Source organism: Grammomys surdaster, unplaced genomic scaffold, assembly GCF_004785775.1.
Source record: "Grammomys surdaster isolate TR1022 unplaced genomic scaffold, NIH_TR_1.0 150, whole genome shotgun sequence".
NCBI lineage: Eukaryota > Metazoa > Chordata > Mammalia > Rodentia > Muridae > Grammomys > Grammomys surdaster.
Window position 1 is genome coordinate 14761325 of NW_021604608.1, and position 14272 is coordinate 14775596.

Sequence of the window (14272 nt, forward strand, 5' to 3'; positions counted from 1 at the left end):
TCTCTCTCTCTCTCTCTCTCTCTCAGGGATCTTGAGAATAGATGATGAATTTGTGACAGATCACTGTTGAGGAAGGAAAGAGTTCTGTAGACACTCAAGACAGTGTTCTGAGTTGTTGAACTTGAAAATTTATTCAAAACAGAACATTGAACATAACATAATAAATAATACAATATTTAATTTTACGGAGACTTTGGGATGTGATTTTTATGTAATAAATTAACCAATAGGGTACAACTGTCATAGGAGGAAATGTCTAGGTGTGGTTATAAAAAGAGTAGATAAAATCTAAAATAGTGCTGTATAAATTTATGTATTTATTATGATAAAGTCATTTTAGAAAGCAGGACAATACATGTAGGTTTTAAGATGTTTTGATTATGGTTTGAAAGAAACACTCTGGTTATTATACATAGTATTTTGAACTTAGACACTCATCCCACAGTCAAACACTCTGACCCAGAATTGTTCCTGTCTGAAAGAACTTCAGGAACAAAAACGGAGAAAAACATGAGAAAAAGGAGGTCCAGTGACAGGCTCACACTGGGATCCAGTTCAAGGGGAGGCCACAAGGCCTGACACTATTACTGAGGCTTCAATGTGCTCACAAAAAGGGACTGATCATGACTGCCCTCTGAAAGACGCAACAGTCAGCTGAAGGAGTCAAATGCAGATATTTACACCCAACCAATGGACGGAAACTCATGACCGTTGTGGTTATATTAGAGAAAAGCTTGAAAAAGCTGAGGAGGACAACCCTAGAGAAAGACTAGCAGTCTCAATTAACTTGGACCCCTGAGATCTCTCAGACACTGTACCACCAACCAGGCAGCATATATCAGGTGATATGAGGCCACTGACACATATACAGTAGAGGACTGCTGGGTCTGGACTCAGTCAGAGAAGATGCACCTAAGATATTTGAGAACCTAAAGAGTGGAGAAGTCTGGTGGGGTTGGAGTGAGGGGGTGGGTACATCCTCTTGGAGACAGGGTGGTGAACTAGAAGATGTATGGGGTGTGGAACAATCAAAGGGTGGACCAGGAGAGGGATAACCTGTAGAAAAGATTTAAGAATAAAGAAAAAAAGAAAGGATCAACGGATTCAAACAAGCTTTGGATGATTTATTTCAATCATTTTTTTCTAATACTTTTTAAAAGATCTCAATTGCTACAATAGTATTATTAAACGTGTATATATTAAAATCTTACTATACACCAAACTAAACCTTTCTGTTTTTTTCCTTCCCATATACCTGGCATTGAAAAAATTGTGCCCCCTTATGTTCTAAACAAATATGCATTAAATTCCTATGTTACTGGACTAAGGAGAAAATGCATAGTAAAAGTCAGATCACAAATAAGAAACTTTGTTGCCAATTTAAGGATTATAGAGAAGGAAAAAAAAGCCTATGTGCTTACCACCTTTGAAATAATTGCAAATGGCAGAAAGATTTTAAATGAATGCTTAAAAATGTAACACAAACGTTGATTTTCTTCTTGATATATTTTAGGAATTATTTGTCCTGTACTTTTGGACATTATTTATTGAGCCAACCTACGATTTTAGTTTAAAGTCATATCAGATATTCAATGGCATCACTTAAAATATATAATTACTGGTGTGAATATCACATGAATCATTTTAATTCGATGTGTTATTTTAATTAATTTGACTCCTCATGTTTTATACTGAATCATTACAACAGTGTCACAGGCATTTAATAGGCAGGGATATCCCTGGAGTCTTGTCAATAGCTTATCAATTGACTCAGAATTGTATGAGATGGTTTCTGTAAATAGGATCAGGAAATAAACTGCACCATTTCAGCTAAGAAAAGTGAATGAAAAAGAAATCTCTAACACAAAAATGATTTTAGTCACAGAAACCAAAGAAAACTCATTCTCTGCTGGAACTGATAGATAGAAGTCAAAATGGCCTTCACGTTACCAGTAGAAAGCACAATAGTGAATGTTAGTCTTTTAAATCAGCAAAATAAACTAGAAATGGGCTAGATGTCTCCATATCCCAGGGTTCTACTGTCTTTTCATTTTGTGGACCGTCAGGTTGCAACCTAGAAGAACATAGTATAAAATTGGAGAGTATTGAACCATTTGTTTTGTCAAATACACATTTCACTGTGATATGCCTTGTATTCTTTCATTTGTATTCACTTGAAATATCTATTTTAACCACTCCAATAATATTCCTATACTTGCTATATGACTTAATGCCATTTTATTATATTGTCAGAATATCTTGCATATGTTTCATATGTCAAAGCCTATAAAATGTAGATATATAGATCTACTTCATATATATTCTTTAATTGAACACTTAATAACTAAAAAATTAAAATAATGTTGATATTCATTTATAAAATAGTTAAATGGAAACATAATAGAATAAATCAGGGGAAATTATGATGAAATCTTGGAGGAAATGAAGGAAAAAGGGAATTAAACAAACGAAGGAAGATGAAGAATCCAGCCTTAGACCCACAATATGTATTTAGATTTTTTTTTTGAAAAATGGGATGTTTTTACTTTGTTCTTATGTTTGTGAGAGTTTATTTTTCAAACTTCTCCTTTTTATGTTATATTAGTCTGTTTTTGTTTAAATATGATCACACTACCAAGATCTGGATAATTTGGAAAGGCAGCTGTAGAAGTTTTGCTCATGGATATGAATGTCAAAGGCCCAGGGACAGCATCTGGATTGACTTTGTTTCTTATGAATACAGAGAATCATCCAGGGTCTCAGAGCAAAGAGTGAGACATAAATAATCCTTTAAAAGATATGTCTGTTCTGCTCTCCTCCTTCATAGAAACTCATCATCATTCAGTCAGAAGGGCTCTACTCACTTGTCTTTATCTATCTTTCTCTTAAAAGCCCTACATCTGATCTCTAACCTACGCCTAACCTAAAATGATGCTCTAACCTACCCCACAGTGGGATTTAAATTATAACATGGTATTATTAATGTGATGACACATTAAAACAATATCTAAATGAGATGAAATATTCTATATAAAATTAATAGGGGAAGAGTAATCATTTCACAGATGTGAATAATTTATCAAATATTATGCATGGTAGCCAAGTTGTATATTAAATCTATTCAAAATGTGTATTACACAAATTATACTAATACCTCAAAAGTATAATTTACAAAATGAAACAGAGACTAAGACACTATTGTTTTGAAAAAGAGCTTCATTGCCTGGCCATCTTGAAGTCTTGTTATGGGATTAATTAGAAATAATGAGCTTGGTGTGGAAACTTATTTTTTTTATTGCGTCTCAAAGGGATTGTAAATAATAGAAATCTGAAGAGCTAATAAGAAATGACAAATGTATTACATTAGGTAGAGAAACACTAAAGAACAATTGAGTTTTTTTTCCAATTATGTACCACCTTGGAAAGAAAAAAGAAGGCACTGTCAAACATCCCCTTTCAATTACAATAATATAAAACACAGCACTTTAGCTCATTAACTGCTGTCTTGTCTTTGTGCAAAGAGAAGTTGTTTAACATAAGCCAATGTGGTCTTTCTATAAAACAACAACAAAACTTTTACTGATATTCTTGACTACCTCATTAATTCAATTTGGAAACAGTGACTCTTAAAGACAGAGAAATGATTTCACAAGCATATCAAAGCCAGAGGTCATGATTTCAAAGCTCCAATTATAGAGCATAACTGTGAAAAATATCAGAGGTGAAGAAAAATAACATACTCCTCTTTCTATTGAAGCCAGCCTTCAAAGATAGATTTATGTTATTTTGCTTATTGGAAATAAAAGTAATCCATTTTACTCCTACTCAAAAGGGGACAGGAAATGCAGAATGTGTAGATAAAAATATTTGTTTCATAGTATAAATTCTGCTGTTGTAATCCATAATCGCCATATCTATTTTCCATAATATTTATGAATCAGAAAATGTATGTATGAAACATAATAAAATATATTTTTCTGTGTTTACAGACCACAATCTTGTAAGAAAAGGCATTATAGAAAAGGAGAAGAAAACAATTGAGATAGTATTTCTTTTGTGGTATATTTGGCAACAGCACAAGTCTAGAGTTTCAAAGGAAAAATTAAACAAAGAAAAAGAATTACTTGGAAGATTTCCAAGGAACAACACACATCAGAAGCAAGCATCCAGCTGTAAGCTGAAGAAGAATCAAAATAATAAAATAATAAACAACATTATACAGACAGCAAAAGTTTAAAAGCATCAAAAATAAGAATCAGTTTAATATGACTTTTGAAAAGCACAGTGAAAGATGAGTTCGAGAGCATCATATTTCCGGTTGAAAGTCTAGATGGGTCAGTAGAGATAGAGGCCAGATCCAAAGAATAAGCCAGATGACTCTTGAAAGGAGACTGTAAATTCAATCCACATGGAAGATCATTATTCAATGAACACTTAAAATAGTGACTTCTCTTCTGGCTTAACAGGGCAACGATTGAGAACAGGCCTTTTTAGTTATTCCTCAAGCCTCAGCAGACTGAAAATGGGCATCGTACTGTCAGAGAAACTTAAGATGGACAGATAGTGGACTCACGAGGAACAATATTGAACTAGGCAGTCTTAAGCCAACCTACCACAGCCAAAGATAAGGGCTATCCACAAGAGTGCTATGGAGAATATTATAGGAGTAAGTGGACTTACTAAGTAGTTCAGGCCACAGAAGGCTCATCTCTTAGTGAAAGTGACAGGAGAGAGATCTACTATTTTCATTTTCTCAGAAAAGTAGCCACTATCAGAGCCCCTCTTCTGACACACACCGCATGTCTGACAGAAAGAAGGGTGCAGAAATTACATTGAGTGTTACCTCCCTTGATGAAATATTAAAAGTTGAGTTGAATTTGAAACCACAGAAACTGATCCTGTCTTACAGAAGTAAGTATTATGTGCATCGGGAGAAACACAGAGATAGGTCTCTGGACCATGGTGTAGGAACTAGGGAATCTCAAGAATCTGGGAATTCCTGCTTCACTCATACTACAATGCTCACTGTGGCAAGTAGAAACTGAATGTATAAAAAGAAAGAAATATTAAAATAGAACATTAGTGGTAATATTTATCACTTGATTGCTTGAGGTTAGAACACTCAATTGTTACATTTTCTTCTTGACTGGTCTAAAAAATAAGCCCTCCAAAGTAGACTTCAAACTAAGAAGGTTGCAGAGTAAGACAATCAGAGATATCCAAACCAACAAATGTGCAACTTGTAACAGAAACAGAAGAAATATGAAAAGCAAATCAACACAAATCTACCAAAAATATCAATCCTCACTTCTTAATCCAATGATGTGAATAAGATAAGGAATACCAAAGCATACTTGGACAAACAACTATAGAATCTTAAAGAGGAACTACCTACCAAATACTCTTCTAAAAGTAACATAAAGGGGAAAGGGAAAACACAGTACCAGATTGTGTTTATGAAGCTATTATTTGTCCCGTGTAAAAGATAATGATAGATGATCTCTCTCTCTCTCTCTCTCTCTCTCTCTCTCTCTCTCTCTCTCTCTCTCTCTCTTTCTTTCTCTCTCTCTCCTTCTCACTCCAGAACTCTCTCACACATACACACTGACAGATTTTACTTATGAATGACATTTAAATATTTTAAATATAATACTTGCCAACTGAATGCTGCAATGCATTAAAAAGATTAAATAGTATAATAGATTTGGCTTTATTCCAGTAAAGTAAGAATGGCTCATCATATGCAAATAACTAAACTGAACACTATATATAAATCAACTCAGGTCACTTGACCCCTTCAATAAATGTCAAAAATGGCATTGACAGAGGTTAGCATCTTTCAAAATAAAATTATTATGAAGCTATAAATAGTTGGGATATAACATACCACAATAGAGGCTATATGACAAAGGTAAAGCCAATACTATACTAAGTTGGGTAAAACATACTGGAAACATTTGCTGTAAAAATAGCAAATGGGTCAGAATTATTGGTAATGTGATTGTATCTATTCAGCAAAATCTGAACCAAAAATACAGTATCATTTTCATTTGACAAAAGCAAATCATGCTAAAATTCATAATGAATTCAAAATATTGCAGAAAGATAAAAATTAAAATGAAAAACATATATTGCAGGTATCACAATACTTCATTTCTACCTACATTGCATAACCATATTTTGCTCTTTACAATATTTTGTATTGGATATTTTATTTACATTTCAGATGTTATCCACTTTCCCCATTTCCATCCCACCCAGGAACCCCCTATCCCATTCTCCCTCCTCCTGCTTCTATGAGGATGTGCCCCCATCCACCCACCTACTCCCACCTTCCCACCCTCAAATTCCCCCACACTGAGATATTCAGCCTTCACAGGACAAAGGATCTCCTCTCCATCCTCCCCTACATATACAGCTGGAGCCATGGGTCCCTCCCTATGTGCTCTCAGGCTGATGGTTTAGACCCTGAGAGCTATGGTTGGTTGGTGTTGTTGCTCTCCTCATGGGGCTGCAAACCCTTTCAGCTCCTTCAGTCTTCTCTCTAACTCTTCCATTGGGAACCCCATGATCAGTTCAATGGTTAACTGTGAGCATCCAACTCTGTATATGTCAGGCTCTAGCAGACCTCTAAGGAGACAGCTATATCAGGCTCCTGTCAGCATGCACTTCCTGACATCCACATCAGTGTTTACCTTTGATTACACATGGGATGGATACGCAGGTGGAGCAGTCTCTGGGTGGCCCCTCTTTCAGTTTCTGTCCCACACTTTTTCTCCATATTTACTCCCATGAGTATTTTGTTACTCCTTCTAAGAAGGACCAAAGCACCCACACTTTGGTCTTCCTTCTTCATGAGTTTCATGTGGTCTGTGAGTTGTAGCTTGGGTATCGTGAGATTTTGGGTTAATATCCAGTTATCAGTGAGCAGAATTCTATTAGACCTTCAAGGAAGACCTAATACCAATTCTCTTCAATCTATTCCACAAAATAAAAACAGAAGGAACACTACTAAAATCATTTTATGAAGCCACAATTATGCTCATACCTAAACCACACAAAGAAACAACAAAGAAAAAAAACCTTCAGAACAATCTCCCTTATAAATATCAATGCAAAATACTCAATAAAATCCTCACAAAACAAAGCCAAGAGCACATTAAAATAATCATCCATCATGATCAAGTAGGCTTTATCCCAGGAATGCAGGAATGGTCCAATATTCAGAAATCCATCAATGTAATCCACTGTTTTAAACAAATGCCATATTTTAAGAATAGTATTAGCTCAAACAATATACATGGAACTTCAGGGAATAAGCCAGAAATAAAACAATAGAACACTACAGCCACTTGATTTTTAATAATGTTGACCAAATATACATTGAAGAAAAGAAGTTCTTCAATAAATATTGTTATAATAAAGTAGTAAAAGAATGAATGTAGATTGATCTCTCACATCAAATAAAAGCTTAATACAGAAAAAAGTTATTAATCTAAACATACAAAAAACATGATCAAATGGAAGTAAATCCTAGAAATTTTCAGATTTTTTTTTTACTTAACTTGTATTTAAAGTCATGACAAAAGTATATCAGTTCTGAGTAAGTGGACGTAAGTTTATTATTACCAAAGAGGCCTCTGAATTCTGTCCAGATGCTCTTATTGTTTCATAGTGAGGAAGGATTCTTCTGGTCCTTCATATCTTCTTCCATTTTTTAAGTATTTAATTGAATCAGAAAATATTCAAAATATGACACTCAGTACAAAGTAAATAATTTTTTGTGAGTAATCTACTTACTTATTTTTAGATCTGTGTTTCCCAGTAAGTGGTCGGCATTCATGTATTAGTCAAATATAGTGTGTCTCCATAAGGAGGTATAAAATCTGTGCAACTACTGTAAATGTAAACCAAGCAATAATCTATATTAATAAGCTATAATTCATGTCCACCACCCCCAAAACAAATATGATTAAACTATCCTGTGTGTTTGTATGTGTGTGTGTGTGTTTTCTGGTAGAATTGATTTGTAATCCATTGAGGGTTTCTAATCTTTTTAGGGACCAATTATGAGCATTCACAGATCAGTCTTTTTGAGTAGTTCTAATTAAGACAGGAGCATCTGGGCAGCATTCAGAGGACTTTTTGGCAATGATACACTTATATTTACTTATTCAGACCTGATATACTTTCAGGATGATTTTAAATACATGTTAAAAAAAAGAATTCTGAAATTTTCTAGGATTTATTTCTGTTTGAGCATGCTTTTAAGTAGAACAAAATAATGCTTTTAACAGATAAATAATAATGTTCATGAACCCCAGTAAAAATAATCTACAACCGTATATAAGAAAAATTTACAAGTGATTCTTAACTTTGGAATATGTAATAGGCAAATTACATGTTGGTTTATAGTTTAAGAAAGCATGAGATTTAGTTTGCAAATATTTCCTAGTAAAACTTGCTATTATCTGATAACACATTAATATATTTTGTGTTTTTAAATAACACAACACAGGTAATAGACTTATAAGATTGATATGGTCCAAAAATATTGTAGTTACATTGTGATGTAGCTATTGACAAATTAGTCAAATCTTATATACAAAATAATTTTACTGATTCCAAAATAAATCATCCTTTTACTAGTCATTTAACCAATCTGTTGAGACTTAACAACACACAAACACACACAAAGCACAACACAATATTTAAGAGTTTGTTGAAATCTAGACTATTGGAACACTAGTACAATGTTTCTCTCAATTTACATTTAAAAATCATGAGCAAGACAAGCATCCAATTAAGTATTCCATCTGTTGTACGTAAGCATCAAATGTCTTACAAGATTATTGAGTGGTATCTTAGTTTTTTCCCAGCTACTATGCTAAATATTCTGACAAAACATAATCTTGAGGAGAAAATTTTTATTTAGGCTTATCATTAAAGATTATAGGTCATTACAGTAAAGAAGTCTCAGTACGACATTTTTGAAGTGGCTTGTCATTTTGCAAAGTCATGAAATGAGAAAAATGAATGCCTGTGATAGTCAGATTCATTTCTCCACTTCGAAACTCTAAGATTCCAGTCAGGACATTCTATCATGCACAGTAGGTGGATCGTTTCATATTAATCAAAGCAATTAAGTTAATACCCAATAGGCATGACCTGGCCCTATCTCCCACGTGATTTTAGATTCTATCTACTTGACAGTACTTAACATTACAGATGGTTAATGCTGTATAACAAATAACAGGAACTAACTTAGTTTTTTATTATTATATATTAATGATACATCATTATATGTGTACATAGATACATATATTTTGATATACATGTATACACACATATATGTAGATATAAAAATCTGATTCATTTACTTATTCTTTCATGTATTCAATGATGTATAACTAATTATCAATTGATCATTATTGGAGTAATTCTAGAATATGAAGAATTTTAAAGGGCTCTAATATCAGTGTATATGATCAAAATATCACAAAATAATTAAAATGGTTATTTTAATATTATTATAAATAAGAATGGAAAGGATGGATCAATGACTTAAAGTATTTCCTGTAACCCTACTGACCTGAACTTGATCCCTGGAACACTGCAAAATTGTGCTTGGATATTTATACATGTGCCATAGGAAGCACTAACATAGATACACACACAAACACTAAATATATAAACAAACAAATAAATAACCATCATAAAATTTTAAAATAAAAGTGCAAATGATCTGTTGAAGTAAAGTCACTCTGGCAAGTATACCTTTATCCTTGAAAATAACAATCTGGAGCTAAGTTCCTTGTAAACTTATCCATTGCAGAAAAGTTAGACATTTTATGCTAATCTCCCTGCATACCTATGAGAGTTCAGGATATATGCATTTTGTAAAGCTTCACTCTGTTACAGAGAGTGTTGCTTATATATGAAAGACAGAAGGCAAGCTGAAGAGAAGAGATAGAACAAGCAAGTAATCCTCTTGTCCTAATATGTTCAATACACTCATACTGCCTATTGAACATAAGACAATGTGCTTCCTGTTGCTATTTCTGAATAGCAATTAACAAAACCTGAACTAACACTCAGAAATTCAAAGCGATGTAAGTGAATGACTGTACATTAGTTTATGCAGTAATATGAGGATGTAATTCATTTATAAACTAATGAATTCATTCATGAGAATCTGGATGTGGTTAGATTAAGCCTGTTCACCATATAATCTTTGCTTGGAGGACATATAGTTTAGAGGTTTTTAACCACCTGGTGATTTAGAATATTAGACAAATGCTGGTTTCCTTTCTTTATTCTCAAAATTACCCTGAAGCCTAGTATAAGCTCTTCTTTTTTTCCTGTCAAAATTGATCTGTTTTCTTAGATCAAATTGATATGTGAAAAATCATCGAGCTTTCTCCAAAATATTTTAATGTTGGTTTTTCAGAAAAAAATCTTTATTAAGCAATCATTAATATGAACATAAACATATATTTAAGTGAGAAAACCCTGCAACAAATCTGTCAATGAAAAAGTGAATAGAATATCATTATATATAATTAATAACAGAAGTTGAATTTTTATGCATAAGTTAACATTACAGAAGTTAGCCATTCAAATAAGGCTAAGGCTACTAAAGTTCTTCTTTGACAGCCCTATAGATTAATTATTTCTTGTTAAAAATACTGACAAGGATGAGAAATTGTAAAGACTGCACATATATTGAACCCTTGAATAGGGTGTCCTTTATATTCTAGGTGGTTAAAAGTAGTTGTGAAGAGAGGGCACAACTGTTAAAATAACTTATGATGTCTTCTTTACCTATAATATTAGTTATCTCAGATTATCCCCTGGGTCCTGAGGTTAAATGACCTCTGAGGGTGGCACTGCTAAAGGTAGTCAAAGTATTCATAGGATTGGAATTTCACAGATGGATGTTTACAGGTTGCTGTTGTCATGCCCTTCAAAGGTATAATGAGATGCTGGCCCCCTTCTTCCTTCCTTTTCTTTTGCTTCCTGACCAGGGGGTAAGACATACAGCCTCATCATACATAGAAAAACCTGTCATTGAATAACCCCTATCAAAAACCTGAAAGGCCCAAACAAAAGCAATGGATGCTCCTCCATACTCCAAGGACAGAAACTTCAAAAACCAGGAATCAAATATAAAAAAATTTTCTTCATTATCTGCATTTTCAGGTGCTTTATTTTAACAATGAGAGCTGACAAGCAAATTCTAAATTTGCTGGTGACTTGACTCCACTTGCATTTTCCATCTGACATTCACAATAATCCTGACTTCATAAAATTATTATTAATAATCAATGGCCACAGAAATTTAGACCTTAGTTCATTCCTTCCTATTGAGAAGTGGGGGTCTGGAACTGACACTGAGATATATATATATATATATATATATATATATATATATATATATATATATGAACATTTATATATTAAAACAATTAATTATAGATTAAATTTAAAATGTTCTTGCAATTTGTTCTCTAAAGACCTACCATTAAAATGCATGGTTGCAGTCAAAGTAGACTCTTTTTTCAAATTCTGCAGAAAGATAGTTGTTCTTTTTAGCTACTAACTTTCTTACAGGGATTAAGAGAAGGATTTATTGACACGTGGAATCTACAAATTCAGTCAGTCGGACCACTCCATGAGCAAGGGCTCCCAGTTCTCTATTTGTCCACATACAAAATACTAAAGAAGCATCTAAATAAGCATTTTCTTGTTGAATGAATGAATATGTTGAGGAACAGAGAGGCCAGTTTGTGGATCTGCTGCAAGACTCGTATCCCTATCCTCATAAAAGTTGATTTAGAAAATAGAGAAATACAGAAGAGAACATTTTTTGAAAGTCACAATGTTTGGTAAACATTGCCTGTGGTCATTTTAGCTCTACTTGTTTGAGCCTGACAAAGGCAAAATTGAGGCTTTATTTGCCTGAGGGGAGGCTACTGAGGTCTTGAGCCTTAGAGAGAGGAGTAACAGAAAGGAGAAGCGATGAAATGTGATTTAAGGCATTTCTCCTTAAAGCTGTTTTTTTAAATCCAAAAATATCATCTAATATATACAATAATTCTGAAAATCAAAGTAATATATTGTTTTCTTCTTAATCATTAAATAGTATCGCCCAAGAAAATACAAATAACATGATTTTATTTCAATCCTGTTTAAATGACTAGGATAAGATGATAATTCCCATTAGTTTTTTTTCCCTGTGGTATGTACAGCTTCTTAGGACAATGGTAATAAGCCTACTCATGAAGAGCATAGATCCTGGATTTGGGTGCTTCAGTTCCACCAGAAACAGGTGAATTCTTTCCAAGTACTGACTTTCCTCCTTTAATATTCTGGAATTCTACGAGAAATAACAATGCAACCTTCGCCTTTGATTAGAACATAAAGTTCTATGTATACCCAATAATAAATGATTTCTAAAAACATAATGATTTCTGAAAACATGAATGATTTCTAAAAAATATTTTCTTTCTATTATTGTGCTAAATATCTCTGAATTACTTATCATAGCATACAAATTAATGTACTACTTTTTTAGGGCTAATGCATATTTGTATGCATTTCTTCATTTCTAATAATACTTTGACCATTTTGATTATTGTATCTGTAACTTATGAAATATTAGTATCCTATACATTATTGATGTTTTAATTATATACTCTTACATGTCATTTTGGAAAAGTTTTTTCCTCATGTATCTCATATTTAAAACACACATAAACGTACCATTAACATAGATAATATTTCATGACTTTATAACTTTTTACAATAAGTGTTTTATTTTCTGATTTTTAACATAGGTCAAATTGATATACAACTATGTTTTTTAAAATACAAATCATATTATATATTTACATAGACGTAAACAGTACTTGGTTTGGTTCTTATTGGGCTATCGGAATGTCAAAATTCAGTAGTTCATTAAATTTAAAGATTTTCATAAAATAAATTTCTCAGCCAAACTATTTTTCACTATATCTGAGGTTCCATGCTGACAGGAAAAATACCATTTAGCAAAGGGCTTGAAGTAAGAATTTTTAGTGAACACTTATTCTACTGTCAGTCATAAGCTTAAATAAAGAGAGGCTGAGGGCTGGGTGTTCTTCAATCAGGAATTAATAAGTAAGTATAGCAACAGTATTTTCATGATTAAATAACACAGTCAATGCCTCCTGTATACATTATCTCATATTTGCCTCCACAGGCACATATAATACGTTAGACTGTTGTTTTCGTTTGTTGCTTGAAAATACTAATGCATAGTATATTTTGAGAGCCTCCATTAGCAAATGGTATCAAGAGATGGGAATTGTTGTGGAACACTGGGTGAATCTGACTTTGTATTACCCTGATTAAATCTGTATCACTCTACAAAGAAACCATGTGTGGTAGCAAAAAAAAAAAAAAAATGTGAGCTGTCTCTCTGTTCTTGTTAATGACAATATTTATACAATCTTTCTAATGAATACATAATTTAATTTTGATTCAAATACTCTCTGTAGAATTTCAATTTTTCCTAAAAGTAAATAAATATTATTTCCTTTTGCTATTTTTTAAAAATTGATTTCATTTCCTAGTTTTCAAAATTATCTATAGATCTTTTTTTCAGTGTGTTTTACACTTAACCACTTAAAATATAACAGTACATTTCACTTTAACTAGCTCACTTAAATAAAACAGAATGCAACCTATTCTCAGTCATTTTCAGACATCTAATTTGTACACTGAGGGTGTCATTTTCTTATTTTCCAAAACTTTCTATACTGAGTATTTTTACAAGTAATCTGATTGCTTTATGATACATTTGATTTTAAGTTAAAGAAGTAATCTCTTCTTAGTAGCTTAAATGTCATTGTAATGTATCAAATACATTTGAATTTTAATTACTGTTCAGTTCTCTATTTAGCCCCACTAGGGTCAGCTTTGCCTTTATAAAATAGAACACACAGAAATGACAGAATTGATTTCTGCAAACAGCTTTCTTCTGGAAGACAGGTGAGGTTTCTTTCAATCAAAATTCATAAACATATAAAGTCAAAATTATTTTCCAGTGCTGAAATGTACCTGGCAGAAGAATAAAGAGAGTGGCAGAGGAAGTGCCTTCACATGAGAAGGAAACCAAGCAACAAAGAATTGTTTTCATTTTTGTACATTCTGAATGTAAAATACCTCAGACATTAAACTCCTCTGTAGAGTTAACTCTGCTGCACAGGCAAACATTCCTTTGGTCAAT

At 32.8% G+C, this 14272-nt stretch overlaps 1 pseudogene; it reads right to left on the minus strand.

The window, feature by feature from the left end:
* LOC114619382 overlaps positions 1-14272 on the minus strand; it is a 59047-nt pseudogene that overhangs the window by 1531 nt on the left and 43244 nt on the right.